The sequence below is a fragment of the Pteropus medius genome, unplaced genomic scaffold, assembly GCF_902729225.1.
Source record: "Pteropus medius unplaced genomic scaffold, Ma_sr-lr_union100, whole genome shotgun sequence".
Classification (NCBI taxonomy): Eukaryota; Metazoa; Chordata; class Mammalia; order Chiroptera; family Pteropodidae; genus Pteropus; species Pteropus medius.
In genome coordinates, this window is record NW_024347788.1 from 4,138,247 (window position 1) to 4,156,319 (window position 18,073).

General features: G+C 30.9%; 2 pseudogenes; one reads left to right on the plus strand and one right to left on the minus strand.

Annotated features, from left to right (window-relative positions):
* The window catches only part of LOC120614424 (nucleolar protein 12-like), a 101,895-nt pseudogene that overhangs the window by 1,492 nt on the left and 82,330 nt on the right, over positions 1 to 18,073 (plus strand).
* Positions 11,383 to 11,501, minus strand: LOC120614468 (uncharacterized; annotated as a pseudogene).

Consider the following 18,073-nt stretch of genomic DNA (forward strand, 5'->3'; position numbering starts at 1 on the left):
ATCTTTATGAATAAATGTTTTCGAATTTTAGGGGTAGATACCCAGAAGGAGATTTCTGGTTCATATGGTAATTCTATTCTTATTTTTTTAAGGAACCTCCACACTGTTTTCCACAGTTGCTATACAAATTTACATTTCCACCAGCATTATAATGAAAGTTCCTTTTTCTTCATAATCTCTCCAACAGTTGCATTACTTGTCTTGTTGATGACAGCCATTCTAAAGGTGTGAGGTGGCATCTCACTGGGGACTTGATTTACACTTTCCTAAAAGCTAGTGAAGTTGAGCATCTTTTTCACATATCTGTTAGCCATTTGTATGTCTTGGGAGAAGTGCATATTCATGTCCTCTGCCCATTTATTTTTTTTTTATTGGATTGTTTGTTTTTTGTTGAGTTGTATGAGTTCTTTATATATTTTGGCTATTAGCCCCTTATCAGAGGTGCAGTTTACAATACATTCTCCCATTCAGTTTGTTGCCTCTTTGTTTTGTTGATGTTTTCTTTTGTTGTTCAGAAGCTTTTTAGTTTGCTATAGTCCGATTTATTTAGTTTTGTTTTTCTTCCCTTTCCTTTGAGGTAAAATTCATAAAATCATATCTAAGATCAAAGTTCACAAGTTTAGTGCCTATATTTTCTCCTATGTATTTTATCATTTTGTCGTTCCAAGTTTTATATTTAGGTCTTTGATCCATTTGGAGTTAGTTTTTTATTTGGTGACAAATAGTAGTCTAATTTTATTCTTTTGCATGCAGCTTTCCAATTTTCCCAGCACCATTTATTGAAGAGGTTTTATTTTTCAACATTGTATGTTTCTAGCTCTTTTGTCAAAAATTATTTGCCCATATATATGTGCTTTTTTTATTTCTGTGTTCCAAATTCTGTTCCATTGGTCTGTGTGTCTGTTTATCTGCCAATACCATGCTGTTCTGATTATTGTCACTTTATAATATAATTTGAAGTCAGGTAGTGTGGTATCTCTAACTTTGTTCTTTTTTCTCAGTATTGCTTTGGCTATTTCTTTCTTTTTTTTTTTTTTGTAGTTCCATAGAAATCTGATGATTTTTTTCCCTTTTCTTTAAAAAATGCTATTGAGATTTTGGCAAAAATTGCATTAAATCTGTATATTGCTTTGCATAATATGGCCATTTTAACTATGCTGATTTTTCTATTCTGTGAACATGGAATATCTTTCATTTCTTTGTGTCATCTTCAATTTCTTTTAATAATGTCTTTTAGTTTTCAATGTATAGGTCCTTCACATCTTTTGTTAAGTTTATCCCTAGGTATTCTATTATTTTTGCTGACTTTGCAAAATGAATTGTGGTTTTTTTTTTTTTTTTGAATTTCTTTTTCTGAAATTTCAATAGACTGATCAACAGTAAAAAATATGGAAAAAAACATCTAATCCTCCCAAAAAGTAAAAGTTCGGCACCGGGTGGCTCCACCAGTGAATTCTGCCATTCAAAGAAGATTTAATACTTATCTTTCTCAAATTCTTACAAAAAACTGAAGAGGTAATACTTCCTAACTCATTTTATGAAGCCATCATGACCCTCATATCAAAACCTGTCAAGGACAACACAACAAGACAACTGCCAACCAATATCTCTGATAAATACAGATTCAAAATTCCTAAATGAAATACTAGCAAATCAAATGCAACAATCCATTAAAAAGATAATTCATTACGACCAAGTGAAGTTGTTTCCGGGGTCACAAAGATGGCTCAACATATGCAAATTGATTAATGTAATATACCACATAAACAAAATAAAGGAAAAGAATAATTCACCACATCAATAGATACAGAAAAAGCATTCGGCAACATCCATTTATGATTAAAACACTCAATAAAACAGGTATACAAGAAAATGCCTCAACATAATAAAGGCCATATTTGGCAAACCCTCAGCTAACATCATATTCAATGGTGAAAAGCTGAAAGCTGTTCCTCTAAGGACAGGAACAAGACAAGGATGTCTGCTCTCACCACTGTTAGTCAACATAGTACTGGAAATCCTAGCTAGAGCAGTCAGGCCAAAGAAAGAAATAAATGGCAACTAAATTGGAAATATGGAAGTTAACTGCCCAATTTTGCAGATGATATGATTCTTCATATAGAAAACCCTAAAGACTCCACAGACACACATGCACACACACGCACACACGCACACACATACATACACACACATGCGCACAAACAAAAACTATTAGAAACAATAAACAAATACAGTGAAGTTGCAGGATACAAAATCAGTACACAAAAATCCATGTGTTCCTATATACCAGCAAATATTTTTCCTCAAGTACATCCTTGCAGATGCAGTTTGTCAAAGAAGCTGTTAACTGCTAATATCTATGTGTCTTTACCACTTGATCACAATAGTTCCTTGTTAATAAGGCTTACATGTTATTTACTTTTGTATCACCAAATTTCATAGTGTTGAGATGAGTATTAAATGTTATTTGTTAATGAGTGAATACTCAGTAAGATGGATTGATAATCAACTTGTGAATATGAACAATATCCAGTCTATGAACTTAGGTATCCAGTCTATTGATAATTGACTTATAAATATCAACAATATCCAATCATAAAAGAGAAATGGTATGATCACAGCATTGGTAAGGGCTTCAGGTAAGATCTATAAACTGCAAGGGGTAATAAAAAGACTTGGCGAGAAGTAGGTGTAAAAGCAGATGCTTAGTTCTAGAAATACTATGCCAAAAAAATGTAGATAAAACAGATTGATAAGGTGATATTTGAATTTGTAATAATACTTAATGAGTAATTTTTTCTCTAGATTCACTAAATAATATCTCATTGTCTATGGTGTCTCATTAACACAGAAGCTCAGAAACTTTGAATAGGTCGAAATATCCCTATAGATAGATTTCTGGAGAATATGAAGATTTGGGAAATATTTTCTGCCTCTTTCTGCACAAATTCAGAAATTGGGATGAAAATGATTTGAATGAAGCAACTCTAACTTTTCTGTATTTACACTGAACTGCTTTAGAGTTTCATTTATGTAAGGTGATTCTAAACTCAAATCTTTACATAAACTTGGCATAGTATTAATTATACAACTTTACTGTCAAAAGTATCTCAGTTTGAATAGTAAATTACATACTGGTTTTATTGAAACTTTATTTGTCTTACACTTACTTTATTTATAAGACTTTATCTGTCTTCTTTCCTACAAAAGAATTCTTCCATGAAAATACATTGTTATAGTTGACTGCATTGGACTTTCTGTTAAAATCTTGACTCTACTATTTTGAGAGTTTGGGCAAATTATTTAACTTTAAACTTTAATTCTCTTATCTATAAAGTGAAAATTATTATAGTACCTAATAGAGTAAGACAAATAAATATATATATGCAGGAGGTTGAGCATTGTGCTTAGAATATATGTTAGTGTCCAGCACATCTTAGAAATTAATGTAATATACCACAGCAGGTATTAGAAGTTCAAAGGAAAAGTTATTAACAGAGGAATGGGGAGGAGTTGGGCCAAAGAAAAATTCATGGCTGAAGACTTCTAAGTACTTGAATATATAAACATAGTAAAGTCATGAACTGTGTAAAATCATTTAAAAAAACTATTTAATACCAAAAGTTATAGTAATTCATTTGATAGAATTTCAAAATAAGTGAAAATAAAAAAAGAGTGATATATCTTAATATACCAGCATAAAAAGTTCTTACTTGGTTTTTCAGTTGTAGAGAGAAGTCTGGCCTGAATTTGAATTTGTTTTGATCACAAACTAGATGGATATCTTGAGTAGGTTACTTAGACTTTGTATGTATTAATTTTTTAATCTACAAAACGAAGTCTAATAGTTTCCACTTCATAAGCTTGTTTCAAGATTAAAATAAATGTGCATTCAAAAACCTATAAAACAAATGTATGCATACACATATATATGCTATTACATAAAATAGTTTTTGACACATAGCAAGTGTTCATTAACTGAGATATTCTAATATTACAATTATTAAGCATATAATCAATGATACTGTCGAGAAACTGATGAGACGGTTTCATTAAAAACGAATTTCTTTAAACCTTATAGGAAGGTATGTCACTACATTGAGACATGAGAGATCGTAGTGATATAGGCTTAACAGATGGAATTTATAATTTGCATGGTATTTAATTTAAGGTATGTTTGGGATATTCAGTTACAGTAATTCAAGGGATAAATAAGATGTTTTAGGACCAACGGCTTTCAGAAATGATCAAAGATGTCAACCATGGAGAGTGTGCTTTAGTGAAGGCTAGGATGCACAGACGGTGGATATAGAAGGTACAATCACAGATAAAACAATTTGTCCGTGGCCAGTGGGCTCATAATTGGCAAATTTGGGATTCAGAGGTTAGTTGATAATTGAAGATGACTTCATTTTTTTGTATCTGTAGAGCGATGGACCAGGGTTAGAGAATTCTTTTTCTCCCCCTTTCAAAAAGTATCTGTTTGAGTTTTTTTTATTCCAAAGCTCTCAAGCTAGATTTGAGTATGGACAATTGATTTGAGCACAGTTTATCTGTTAACACAAGTAAAAGAATAAAAGAGATTTGATTCTGAGAGCCTTATACAACTTTAAAACTGTTATCATGGAAAGTTGATTTTTTAAAAAAATCAATTGTTATCAATTCTTCTAAATTGATTCATTTTAGTCAAAAGTTTATTCTTATTTTCTGAAAAGATTTGTCAAGGGAAAAAAATAAAGAGATTTAAAGGAAATATGTTCAATAATAAGGAGATATTTCACTTTGCGCAGCACTGTCGCTTTCTGTGAATGACTACGTATGTAGGATGTATTCACAAATGTTTCACAGTGATAAAATTTCCACATTTACAAATTTTTTTCTTGATGATGAAGCATTTTTTACAATTTTAGTCAATGTCTATCTTTTAATATTGTCCAATTTTCCTCTTGCAAATGTAGATTTTCTTTTTCATTATGAAAAAGACTCAAATAATGCCCATTCTTTCTAGACTTGAATAATTTGAAACTTTGTATTCATCTGGCTGAAGAAAGCTGTCCTAGGCATGCATATACTTTCATACATATATAGTGGCTTTCTGTGAAATTTATTTATTTTTATTTTATTTTTCTCCTCACAGGAAAAAAACAAATTGTAATTTTTACCTCACAGGAAGGTATACCACTATATTAATTAAGAGATATGAGAGAAGGTAGAGATTTAGGCTGAAATAATGGAACTTACAGTTTGGATGGCATTAAATTTAAGATGTTTGTGAGACATTCAGCTACAGTTGTTCAAGGAACAATGAAGAGTTTTAGGGCTAAAACTCTTAAAAAATCCTAAAACTTAGGACTTACGTATAATTTATTTGACAAAATATTTTAATATCTCTCTATTTTCTTGGAAGTGGATGATATACAATTAAAGTAAGATTTTTCCACCAAGATGTAGTTAATAAGCAGAAAATATAAAAATGTTCCATTATAACTTTATAATTTATCAATCACTCTTTTACTTACTTTTTTTCCAAGCTCTGATATTTCCTTTTGCTACGGCTCATATTATTCAAGAAATCATCACTGAAAGAATATTATTTTATCCTATGTAACTACTTCCTAATTATCCATTTATACTTTAACATACTTTTATTTGGTCTTTCCTCCTGCCCTTACCATTAAATTATGTATACTGGGTGACTATCACATTATAATCACTAAATTCAATGAACATAATCTACTCTTGTTATCTCTGTATTAGTTAGCAACTGCTTCATGACAAAGCGTTATAAAATTCTTAATGTGCAAACAAACAACATTTTGCCACAGTTTCTGTGGGTTAGGAATATAAGCATGGTTTACCTGGGCTTTCTGACTCTGTGTCTCTCACAAGGCTTCGATTAAGGCATTAGCGAAGGCTAAAAAGTTCTCAGGGCTTGACTGAAGGTGGATCTGCTCCCATGCTCACTCAAGCAGTTGTAGACTGAATCCAGTTCATTGTAGGCTATTGTGCTGAGGGCAACGAAAATGAACGTTATCATTTATGAAATCATCACTCTGTGTTTGAGACCGCTAAAGTACATACATTAAGTATTTTGTTTAAATCAATTCTACTAGATTTTTATATTGTTGATTTTATTAAGATAAATACTGTATATGATCATGGAATAAAAATGTGAAGATGCGGGCAGAAATTAGAGTGATGTATCTATTGTGGTAATTTGTTAATATCAATTTAATCCTGGAATGAAATATTAGGAAATTGATAGAGTCCTATGCTAAATTCTCCATAATGCTATATCAAGGATGTATATTTATTTCTTTGTCTTCTTTTCAACATAAACTTGAATAGGCGGGTGAGTGGGTGTGTATTGTTTCATTACAATATCAACACCCTTTTTCCACACTAGGAGGGCCGAATATATGAACATAAATATACCAGCAATTATGAATGAACTCTGGAAAATTTTCTGAAAAGAACTGTCTGATACCGAACAGAAAATTATCAAATAATTTGGAACTATATTCTCTTAGAATTGATACGGTTTCTGGTTTCAAGGCTACAACTTCAGAGTTTTTATTGCCATTCAGAGTATAAATGTATAATGTCACTTCCTCCTCTAGCCTGTAAGTCCCTCATTTGGAGGGATTGTATTCATGAAGCCTGCTATTTTACATCTTATTTTTTGAACAATGTCTGACACATGACTCTTATTTAATGAATACTACTTAATTATGAATTATTAAATGAATGCTTTCACGACTCTAGGAGAATGTTTCTCAAGATATCATTGTGAAACCCAAATGTATGTAGTCATGACACTGGCAACATATCTAGTAGGGGAAAGGAATAGAGTAGGGGAAAAATAATTCAAATGACCAATAATCTACATATATAAAATATTTTTCTTCAAAATATCAAGAAAAGAACACCTTAACAAAGTTGTTTTTCCCCTAGATTGGCAAAGAATGTGATAAATAATAATGCTTGAAAACAGAGAGAACCTGGAGAAAAATAACTGACCATTGAGTAGTAAGAAGGCAACCGCATACATTACCTGCACAAAACAAACAAACAACAAAACAAAACAGCTCTGCTTTGGCTGATGCTAGATAGTGACATTTTATTTCATCTCTTTGTTATTTCTAATCTGTTTAGCTTAGGAATTAGTCCATAAATATGTACTATAGTGTGATATCTTTCGCCTTAAAAATTAACAATACACAATGTCTAATGACAACTTAAACATAACATGTAATCTTAAGAGTCTGAAGCATTGCCTGACACATATCCATCACTGCCATTGTCATTATTAGAAAATCATTAAGGAAAAGTGCATATTATGAGAAAACACAAGGCTGAAGATAGATTACTGGGGATTAACAATATTTACAATTTCAAACAAATATAATGTGTGTGTTTATGTGTGCATTGACATACACCCAGTAAAGAAACTAGGAAGAGTTTGAATTTTCTTATTCGTTTTATAATCATACATGCGATCATTAAGTGCTTGAGGGTCTGTGAGTAACGTGTAATCTAAAAGGAAGAAGTAAATCAACAATCTTCAAAAGAGAAAGATCTGATAAAATGATCAAAATGTTCAATAGATGAAGCCGAGTTCAGATTATTCTAGCTAATGGAATGTAGCTTTAATTACGTCTTGGAAGTTAACTAGCCTCTTTTAAACTACAATGTTATTGATTTAAGTACTACTTAAATCTAATAAAGATACAATCGAATGTTCATGTATTTTGATTTTACTTTGGAAAATTCTAACGTAAGTGGAAAATGTATCTAGTTTAAGATCGAGCTATTAAATTCTTAAAATCCCCCAAAATGGTTACTAGACTTATCATGGTGATCACTTCATTAGATATATAAATGTTGAATAATTATGTTACATACATGAAACTAATATTATGTCTTAACTATATTTTAATTTTAAAAACCTGGAGTTTAATTAAATTTTTTAAAAGATTATTTTTTATAAGCCAAGATATAATTTATGATATTGTAAAGTTAGTATCAGCATGCACGGCAAACATAAAACAACAGTGCACTTAAGTAATAATTGTTTAATTTCACTAACAGCCTTTTACTATAAATTCTATTCAGTAGGTTCATTGAGAAACTACTACTTGTCTATTCCAACTAGATTAGTAGGCTCTAAAATTACCGTGTTTCTTGTGAATGAAACAGTATTTGGCCCTTACACAAGATCGGCTCAAAGTAGAATCTCACACAATCTCTCTTGAAATAATTTTTTATTGAAATGTTAAAATTAATTTAATAATACACCAATAATAGGATTCTGAAATCCCTGGTATTCAAAACATATTTATAAAGCATTTCATTTCTCCTATATTTAGAGAATAAAATAAATATTGAAATACTTCTCTACTCCTACTTCCATCCATACTATTATTTTTATACATTTATTTATCTGTGGATAGTAGGCATATTTATAATTGTTTCCCTTGTACATATAATGATATCATAACAAGAAGATTTTGAGTAGACATTTATTTTCACCTCCCTACTTTATACACAGATCAATAAACTTGAATTTAGAGAACTATCACCAAGGTAGTATTAAAATTATATGCATAAGCAAGAGTATACACATAAGTACATGTGGTTAAAAAATATATTCTAACACTGTGGAAACTGAGGTGATCAGTTTAAGTACCAACATTCTCTAGACAATTATACTGAAAAGAAAACAAAGAGAAATTATAATTCCTCTGATTTTCAAAAGAGAAAATGTGTATCTCATGAAATAAGTTATTAACCATTCAAAAGAAGAGCCCTTTAAAACTACTTCAAAATATGTGCTTTTCTTGGGACAAGTCTGAAGTGGACATTGGGGACACAAATGCAATTTGAAACATTTCATTTCTACATTACTTATATAGTCTCTGTTATTATAGCTACTCTCATAGTTAAAGAAGAAATGAAGCACTGAACTTTGTGTCAACCAAAGGGAATAGAAAAATAACCTCAAAACTCAATACTGTTTAGTCCAATTTATGAACTGATTTGAGGCAGGTAATTCAGATACTGGAAAAACAGTCTTTCGCTTAAGTACTAAAAAAATCTGATTTAATGCAGTTGATATCTTCATTCCAGCCAGGAAAGTTGTTTCATCTTCATTTTAGTCTAGATTGTCACTATATAAAGTGACAGTTGGTTTACATGCTCTGGTTGTGTATTTATTTTTTGAAAAGAGCTGAAATGCCCTCGTTTTTCAATTTCATTGGCCATTTCATTGCTTACTTTAGGAAGATTCAGAGCAGGAAATGGACATGGTGATCTCATGATTGTAAATTAACTCAACTTCACAAATTTAAAATGATTAGTTAATCACTAGTACATGTTTAAAAATTGAGGCTGTTAATATGTCTCCCATTCTGTTATTTAACATGTTTCAAAAACATTAATTAAAACCCATTCTATGAACGCCTTTAATAACCATTATCGAGGTTTGAATTTTTGATATGCTCTTATTTCTTTTTTCTGCTCTGTAACTGGATTTTTTGGTTTCTATATATTGTCTATCTCTATTGTTTAAAAGATAATTTATTATTGAAAATTATCAATGATTTATTGATAAATTATTTTACTATTGATAAATTATCTTTTAAATGAGAGATTTAAAATACTGAAACAAATGAGCACTGAATATAAAAATAAATTTATAGCACAGATAAGCAAGTTATTTAAAAAACATATTTGTATCAGAAATGAGACTTGGGCTGTGCCAAAACCAGGTATCTCAGGTTGCTAGAAAAATGAGAAACGGACTTTACAAATACAGGGCATAGCTGTAAAACATAAAACAATGATATAATTATACTTATTATCTATACTTTTATCGATTTTAATTCATGCATAGCTTGTTTATAAGTTACTTACTTGGTTTTCCTCTGACATGAAATGCTATCTTTAGAATGTATCTTATATCTATTCCTTTTATTCCAGATGTGGTCCAGGCCCTCAGTGTCTTGTGATTATTCTAGATTCATCTCAGATTGTTTTCTTGTCAAACAATTCATCTATTCTCAATTAATTTATTTTCCCTGGAATAGTTACATTGTTTTCATAAATTCACCCCTATCAATATCCCACCACCACCCCTTAGTTACTGGATAAAGTATAAACTATATTACTTAGAATTCAACTAATTCTACAAACCAGTCGGTCTAGCCCTGATTGACATGATCAAGAGTCTTCTGCTCTTATTTTCTGCTCTTTTAGTTTCAGAGGGACCATCTTTCAGATCTAGAAATTTATAGATGTGTATGAAGTATATGAAGTCAAAACCCTACAACTTCCAAACAAATGTCCCAGAAATTTAAGGTAATTCCTAAATAAAACTAGGTAGCAATTATCAAAACAAATAAACAAACAAATAAACAATAAAACTCTAGAATCCAGGTATTTTGATAGAAATCTCTGATGGTCACTCTCTGTTATAGCATATTTACCTCTCATGCTTATTATTACTGTTTGGTTCACCTATTGAGATAATGTTCTACTTTATTTTCTATTACTTATATCAGAATTTTTTGTAATCCTGAACATCTGATTCTCGTTGAATTGTCAGCATCATTACCTGGGCCTGTCAGAAAAAACTTCAGATTTAATTTCCTCTATGCCTGCCCTTTCCTGTTTTAATGAAAGATGTCTACAACTCTCAAACAGTGAGATCAATCAGCGTGGTGGTCTGCCTAGTTAATAAAACTCGTTTCACATATCAGATATCAAAAGAAAATAGGTGATATCACAAAAAGTTTTAAGAGTCAAATAAAAAACATATTTTAGGGGATTTGCTTCAGACTGAAAGAAAATGGAAATGAAGAATTTCAAGGCATTTGCCATCAGCCTATTACCAGAACCCAATGCATTATACTGGGACTATGGCGTGATCGGGCAGGTTCTGCTTGTGGATAGAGATTGCTACCAAAATGTTTCCTCAGATGTAAATTTAATAGAATTCAGTTTTGACAACTGAGGTGTAAAATGAGCATAATTTTAAACTCAAATATAAATAAAAGTAAAAATAACAAGTATTATTCATTGCTTAAACAATACTGAACTAGATTCACTCAAGCCCTTCTATCAATATCTGGATTGGTCCTGGATTCACAATAAAATATTAAAGTTTTGGTGAAAAATATATACAACACTATATATATATATATATATATATATATATATATATATATATATATATACACACACACACACACACACACACATATAAAATTACACATATATACATTTGTAAATTGTTTTTTTTCTTTTTCTGTCCACTCCAGTTATATACACAGTTTTTTTTTGTGTGTGTGCGTTTTTTGTTTTTTGTTTTTTGATTTTTAACGCCTACAGCACCTGGTCTTCCTAGGTGGTCTCCTGTCCAAGTACTAACCAAGCCCAACCCTGCTTAGCTTCTGAGATCAGATGAGATTGGGCATGTTCAGGGCGGCATGGCCACAGGCTTACACACAGCCTTTACTCTCTGAGGTCCCACATCTATAGATATTCGGAGTGCAATCTCTCCATAGATCCACCTGTAATATTTGCAAGGGCCTCTCTGCTATCTGCTTTGACCAAGGTGAGAAATAAAAAGTGTGCTTTTAATTAGAAATTTGACTAATATAAATCACTTTTTTTTTTTCATTACAATGCATAGCTATTAGACCTGGCCTTTGGTGTCCTTTCTTTGAGGGGAGAGGGTGATTATAAGCCAAGTATAACACAGAAACCAAGCATAAGACTTCTGGACTTGAACCATTTATATTTAAATCCTAACAAAAATTATTCTAAACCTATGACCTTGAACAAAATCTTTAACTACCTTAAATTTCAGGGTTCTTCTCAAAAGTGAAAATAATAGCACCTACCAAATGCATTTGTTATGAAGATTAAATGTAAATTGTTTGTAACGCAGTAGTTCATGATTTGAAATCTATTTTCTTGTTTTGTTCTTCTATTCTTATTCTTTTGTTACATGACTACTCCCATGGACAATATGTATTATCAACCTTCTCAAATTAATTAAATTTTAGCAATTGCAAAATAAGATGTTGTTATATTCTCATCTTTTAAGGGGAATATCCTGCAGCCCTGTTTTTATTTTATTTTATTTTTTTTCCTCCTTAAGTGACTGTTTTCAAGTTTACACTGTATTGTCACTAAATTCATGAAATGAGGCATCAGAGAACTGGCTTTTCACCTTCTTGAATCTCACTTTCTTTGTACACAAATAGGGTTAAAGAGGGATTAGAGTACCAAATTTCAGGATTGTTGAAAAGATTAAATGTGAAGCACAGAGAACACTGGTTTACTTTGTACAGGTTAAGGAAATGTTAGCCACCGTTATTAAAATCATAAATAATTGTAGCATTTAAGAAAACTAAAAATATATTCTGAGAACATTAAAATTAATCGAAAGCATGTTTAGTTTTCCAAAGACATTTTACATAAGCAATTCGTACGATATTAAAACAATTGTTCATTAAATATAAAAGATAAATTATAATCTTATAATTAATACTTGTATGCAAAAGAGAGATAGAGTTGCCATTTATAATACGGGGTTGTTTACTATCTCAGGTGCTCTGGAAAATGGTTAAGCATATTTTTAAAAACTAAGGCATTAAGATTTCACACTACATTGACTTTTCAAAGTTGACCTTACCTTATTGTGAAAACATACGGATCATGTCTATAATTCTTTTTGGTGTTCATTACTTAAAAACTTTGAGAATTCTAACCCTGTAGTAAATTAAGAGCTAGTTTACCTACCTAGTATTTAAGATTTAGATTAAAATAAATTAAGTAATCTTTCCTGTATCATCCTTGAGTTAAAATGAGAAACTCGAGTTCAAATCGATATATTTGACCTCAGAGTTGGTGCTTTTTTTATAGTTTATTACAGTTATTAACATCATCCTTGTATGTTTAGTGTAGAATACAGAAATAATGTTCTTTGACTTGCAATTTTTAAGAAAATGTGAATTCTTAAAAAATTGTAACAATTTTGCCTCTTTAATCAAGTAAAGCAGGAAAACGTTAAGTTGATTTTGATATTTGAAAAAAAGATTCCTTTCTTAGTATATACTTTGATTTCTTAGTTAATGTGCAGATAAACAGAAATTAGATGTTATAATCTGCTCTTGATGAAACATACACTATCAGTTTCAAGAAAATTCAAGAGCTGGTATAAAAATATTTTAAATTTATTCTACTGGTTTAACATAAATTCTCAAAATTTGATGTTTGATTTTATAACATTTCTGATTGTGACATTTTTGTATAACATAAATGAGTCAGCATTTTTATAACTTTATAACTTTATAATCTTTCAAAGCATGCACTCTCCCAAATGTATTTGAAAATAAAGACTTGCCATTTGAATATGTATGTAGAAAAAAGTAGAATTTAAAATATTTTTAAACTGCTTGACTTAAGATATTATCAATATATCCAAAGCCTATATTATGAAACTTTCAAGAAATTTATATATTCATCTGAATTTATATAAAGATGATAAAATTTTCTATATCACAGTTTAGAATCACTTCATTTTCAGAGAAGTTCAAAATTTTCTGAGATGTTCATGACTGTTTTAGGTTCAAAGCTGACCAACTGCACTTCAAACTTTGAAATTAGAGCTTTGGCGCTATCCACGACCAACAAGCAGGCAAAGTAGAAAATGGCATTAAGTTTCTTTCGGTATATTCTTACGCTAATTTATAATCTTATTGTGAATTGGGGTTATCAGTTTACTAGATTTGTATGAAAAAAGTAAAGGTATAATATGCTGCAATCTTTGGGATTGACGATAAGAGTAGTATCCCAGATTTGCATCCCAACTAATTTAAAGAAGATTTTTGGATCTGGCAAGGCATGTGAATAATAATTCATTTTATGAGGTGAGCTCAATATTAAAATATTCTTGTCACCATCATTGTCTTTTGTTGGGACCACTTTCAATGATACTAAAAATCGAATCTCTTCTTTATACACAACATTCACACACAACATATTTACACACAATTTCTTTTTAAAAAAAAAGAAATTCTAAGTATGCAGAGTAGATAGCTCTAAATTTATCTTACAAAACATCCATCATAACATACACGTAAAAAAAGGACCACTTTGAAAGATAGTTAGTTTAATATTTTCCAATTTTGATTACTAATAATGCTTATTTTTACTCAAAGATTTCTGCTATAGTATTTGTGCTTACTGAATGGACTTAAACAAAAAAAAATACATATATTTTTGCTTACTATGTACAAACTCTATATTTAGTTTTGGCAATAGAAACAAAATGTAAACTTGACATTGTTTAATTTTTTTTTCTTGGCATGGGCAATACAAAAATGTTAATTCTATAAAAGTAGTCAGCTTCTGTTCATAAGAAATGCTCTTTTGAATTCTCTGTATCTGTGTTTTCATAACCTTAGAAGCACAGTGTTAAGAGAACATTAGGTCTCCTGGTGTCTGAAGCTGTTATCTATTTACCAACTGATTTCGTCAATCTAAAACTCACAGAAGATCCAACAGTGTGACTAATGCTCAGATGATTGGATAGACATGTAAATAAATAACTCCACTAGAGAATACTAATGGGAGGCTACGTGACTTGCTATGGGTAGTTTATATGTATCTGAATGTGGTCTTTAAGGAGCTTGCTATAAAGAAGGTGGCCTTTGGGATGTTTCTCCAAAATTAAGACCTTATTAGCAGTGAAGAAATACATCACAGAACTTCCAGTCATGGGAATATAATGGTATAATTTTGGTCATTTGAAGTATAGAATATATGTAAGGTAGGTGCAAAGTAGACGTGAAAATATTTTTGAGAACAATTATTTCACCATAACTGTCTAAAGTAGTAGAAAAATAACCTGTTTCCCGAAGTATTCATAAGCATTATTGCATTAATCCCAAGCCGCAGAACGAAAGAGGAAAACCTCAATACATTTATAACATCAATTATACTTCAATTTCAAAACTGGATAGAGAAAGAAAAAGATAAAATAAATGAATAAATACATATCATCCAGTTATCATTAAATATTAGGAAATTAAACCTTAAAATGCACAAAAAAATAAAACCTTAGAAATTCATTCATATGATTCATTGCATACCAATCAAAGAAATAAAATATTGTGGTACTCTCAGTGGAAACTAACAAAATTCAAGAGAAAGTCCTAAAATATCAAAATAGCATACAAATAGAGGGAAGTAAATAGAATATGGTTACTGGGCAGTATTTTCTCTCAGGACATTGCCAATATTATTAAGACAATATTATTATTTCACTGTGTTTTTACTGTCACTGTTGATGCTAAGAAGTTACCCATTGGTTCGATTTCATTTTTCTGCATGTGATTTGTCTTTTCTTTTTGGTTGTCTTTGTCTTTGTTCTTCCGAAGTTTCAAAATTGCATATGTCTAGGTTCGTTTCTTCTAATTTATTCTGTGAGGTTATTAAAGTTCTTTGGCACAAGTGTTGTGCCTTTGGGTTGAGAACTTTCAGTCATCAAATATGACTCGTATCTCCTTATATTTCTCAATAGATATTGTTTCTTTCTCATTTGTTACCTTTAATGAAACATCAACATAATGTTTTCATTCTATCATCAATGACTCAATATTTTCTTGTTTCTTATTTCTTTGTTTCACTGTAATGCATTCTAGATAATTTCTTTGAATCTATTTTCAATGCTCTATCTTCTGTTGACTTATTTGTTCTCTAACTCTTCCATTGAGATTTATATTTCAATGATTATAACAATTTTTCCTAAAGATTTTAAATAGATTGTTTTTTAAATACATTTTTCATTGTCATTGTCATCTTTTGCTTCTTGTTCAATTTTCAGACATTCTTTAATAAAAAAAGTGAACGTTCATTTTATAACCTTTAGTGGATGATCAATAAAATTAAAATATATAAAACATTTTTCTTTCATGGTGATTTTGTGATTTTGACAGTGAGCTGAAGTTGTCTTCCTCTGGAAAGAAAGTGCATTCATTTCTACCAGTCATTTCAGGCACTTCTAACCCAAGAATCTTTCAAATTAAATTCTACCCATGAGGTGTTTTGACCACAAAGTAGCAAAGATTTAGGCACAAAATCACGTGAAGACTGACTTGCTAAAAATTGTCCTGTTAAGATGTACTTTCTAGTACCAATCAATACAGATTCATTGAGATGTGAAAGTTTTCTATTTACCCTTGTATTGTGGATTCATTTTTTATTTACCTTTTACAAAGGATATATCATTAACTCTAAATCCTGGTTAACTTTCAATTAGACCCCCAAACTCAGGTGAGCTCTAGACTTTTTATCTTATCATCTATACCCAAGTAGCCATGACAATGAAAGTTCGGCATACCTAGGGTTTGGTACACATTATAAAAGCTGTCTCCTTACATTTCTAATTTCACTTTTTAAAAATTAATTTGGTCAGAGTTCTAGGCGTATTCAGTCATGTTGCTATTCTCTTTGTGGCTTCCATTCCTAATGCTATGTTAAGTTCCAAATCTTTTGTTGGAGCTCCAGCAATTATATTTATACTCAACAAGAAGGAAATAAGAAGACATTTGAATTAATTTTTCATTTAAGGTCAGTACCCAGAAACTGCACATACTACATTGAACTACATCTCTTTGGCAAAATTTACTTACATGGCCACACCAAGCTACAGGTAAGTCAGAAATATTTAATCTTACTATGTGCTGATTTACAGTAGTCTTCTGATTTACAACCACAATTTATAAAGATATGGTTTGAGAAATTGAAGCCATTTTCTCATTCATCAAGGATCCAGATTATATGATATTTAGTCACCAAGTATGTTTCTTTTAACAAAGCTTCATCCATTTCTACCTTCACTTCAAGACTGAATGTCTAATTCTAGCTGAGTACTTCTCTATTAAAGAACTTTAGTAGAAATGGCAAAAAATGGACAACCAAGACCAATATTTTTAACGTTCGATTCTTCTCTCTAATGCTGCATTTGTCTCTAATAATATAATGATACAATTTCCAATATCTAATAAAAGTCATTGGATTGCTGGCCTGCAATAAAGGAGCACTCAATACTTGCAACCCATCTGCTCTCATTATTTCAATGTCACATAATTTTGACTCTGTCATGCACAGCACTTTATTTCTAGATTCCATTTTGTTGTTGTTGTTGTTTATCATTAGAGTCACCTGCAGGTTTCAAAACATAAAATAACAGGATTTTAAAAATTATAAAAGTTTATTTGAAAAAGACTGGAAGTAGGAGTGCTGGTAAGGGTATGGCACTCCAGAACTACAGGGACACACACTTCTTTGATCTTGTTTTCCTACTTGGCAAAGTTTCCATTCCCATGATCACATCAGAGGCCAGAACAGCTGGTGGATTTCCATCCACTACATCCACACTCTATTCGGAACGATGAAGGAAGAATACTTTCTAATGTCGAAGATACTAACGAATTTAGAGACACTGCTTCTGTTTATATATCTGGCAAGAAAAGAATTAAAAATGCAATCTACATTCAAGGAAAGAAAGCAAGCAAGTGACCTGTTTTAAGGTCCTTTTTTGCATTCAAATTCGATTTCCTGCTAGCAACAGAATCTGCATCTAAGGAGCTACTTAGCAGGTAGTCTAGAATTATTTATGAGAAACAACCCAAAATCTATGAATTATTATTATTAGTCTCAAGTATACAATACATTGATTAGACACTTATATAGTTTATAAAACAATTGCTTTTTCTTTCCCCTGGCCCTCCACCTAGCCATTGCATTAATGCTAACTGCATTCCCCATGCTGTGCTCCCCATCCCTGTGACCATCTATTAGCTACTAATTTGTCCTTCTTTAACCCTTCACCCCATTCTCCCAGCCCCCAGCCTCCCTCACCAATGGCCATCCCTAGACCATCACCCATATTTGTCTGTTTTTGATTAGTTTGTTCTTTTTGTTTCTTAAATTCCACATGTAAGTAAAGTCATAGTTATCTTTCTTGGTCTGACTTATTTTACTCAGCATAATAACC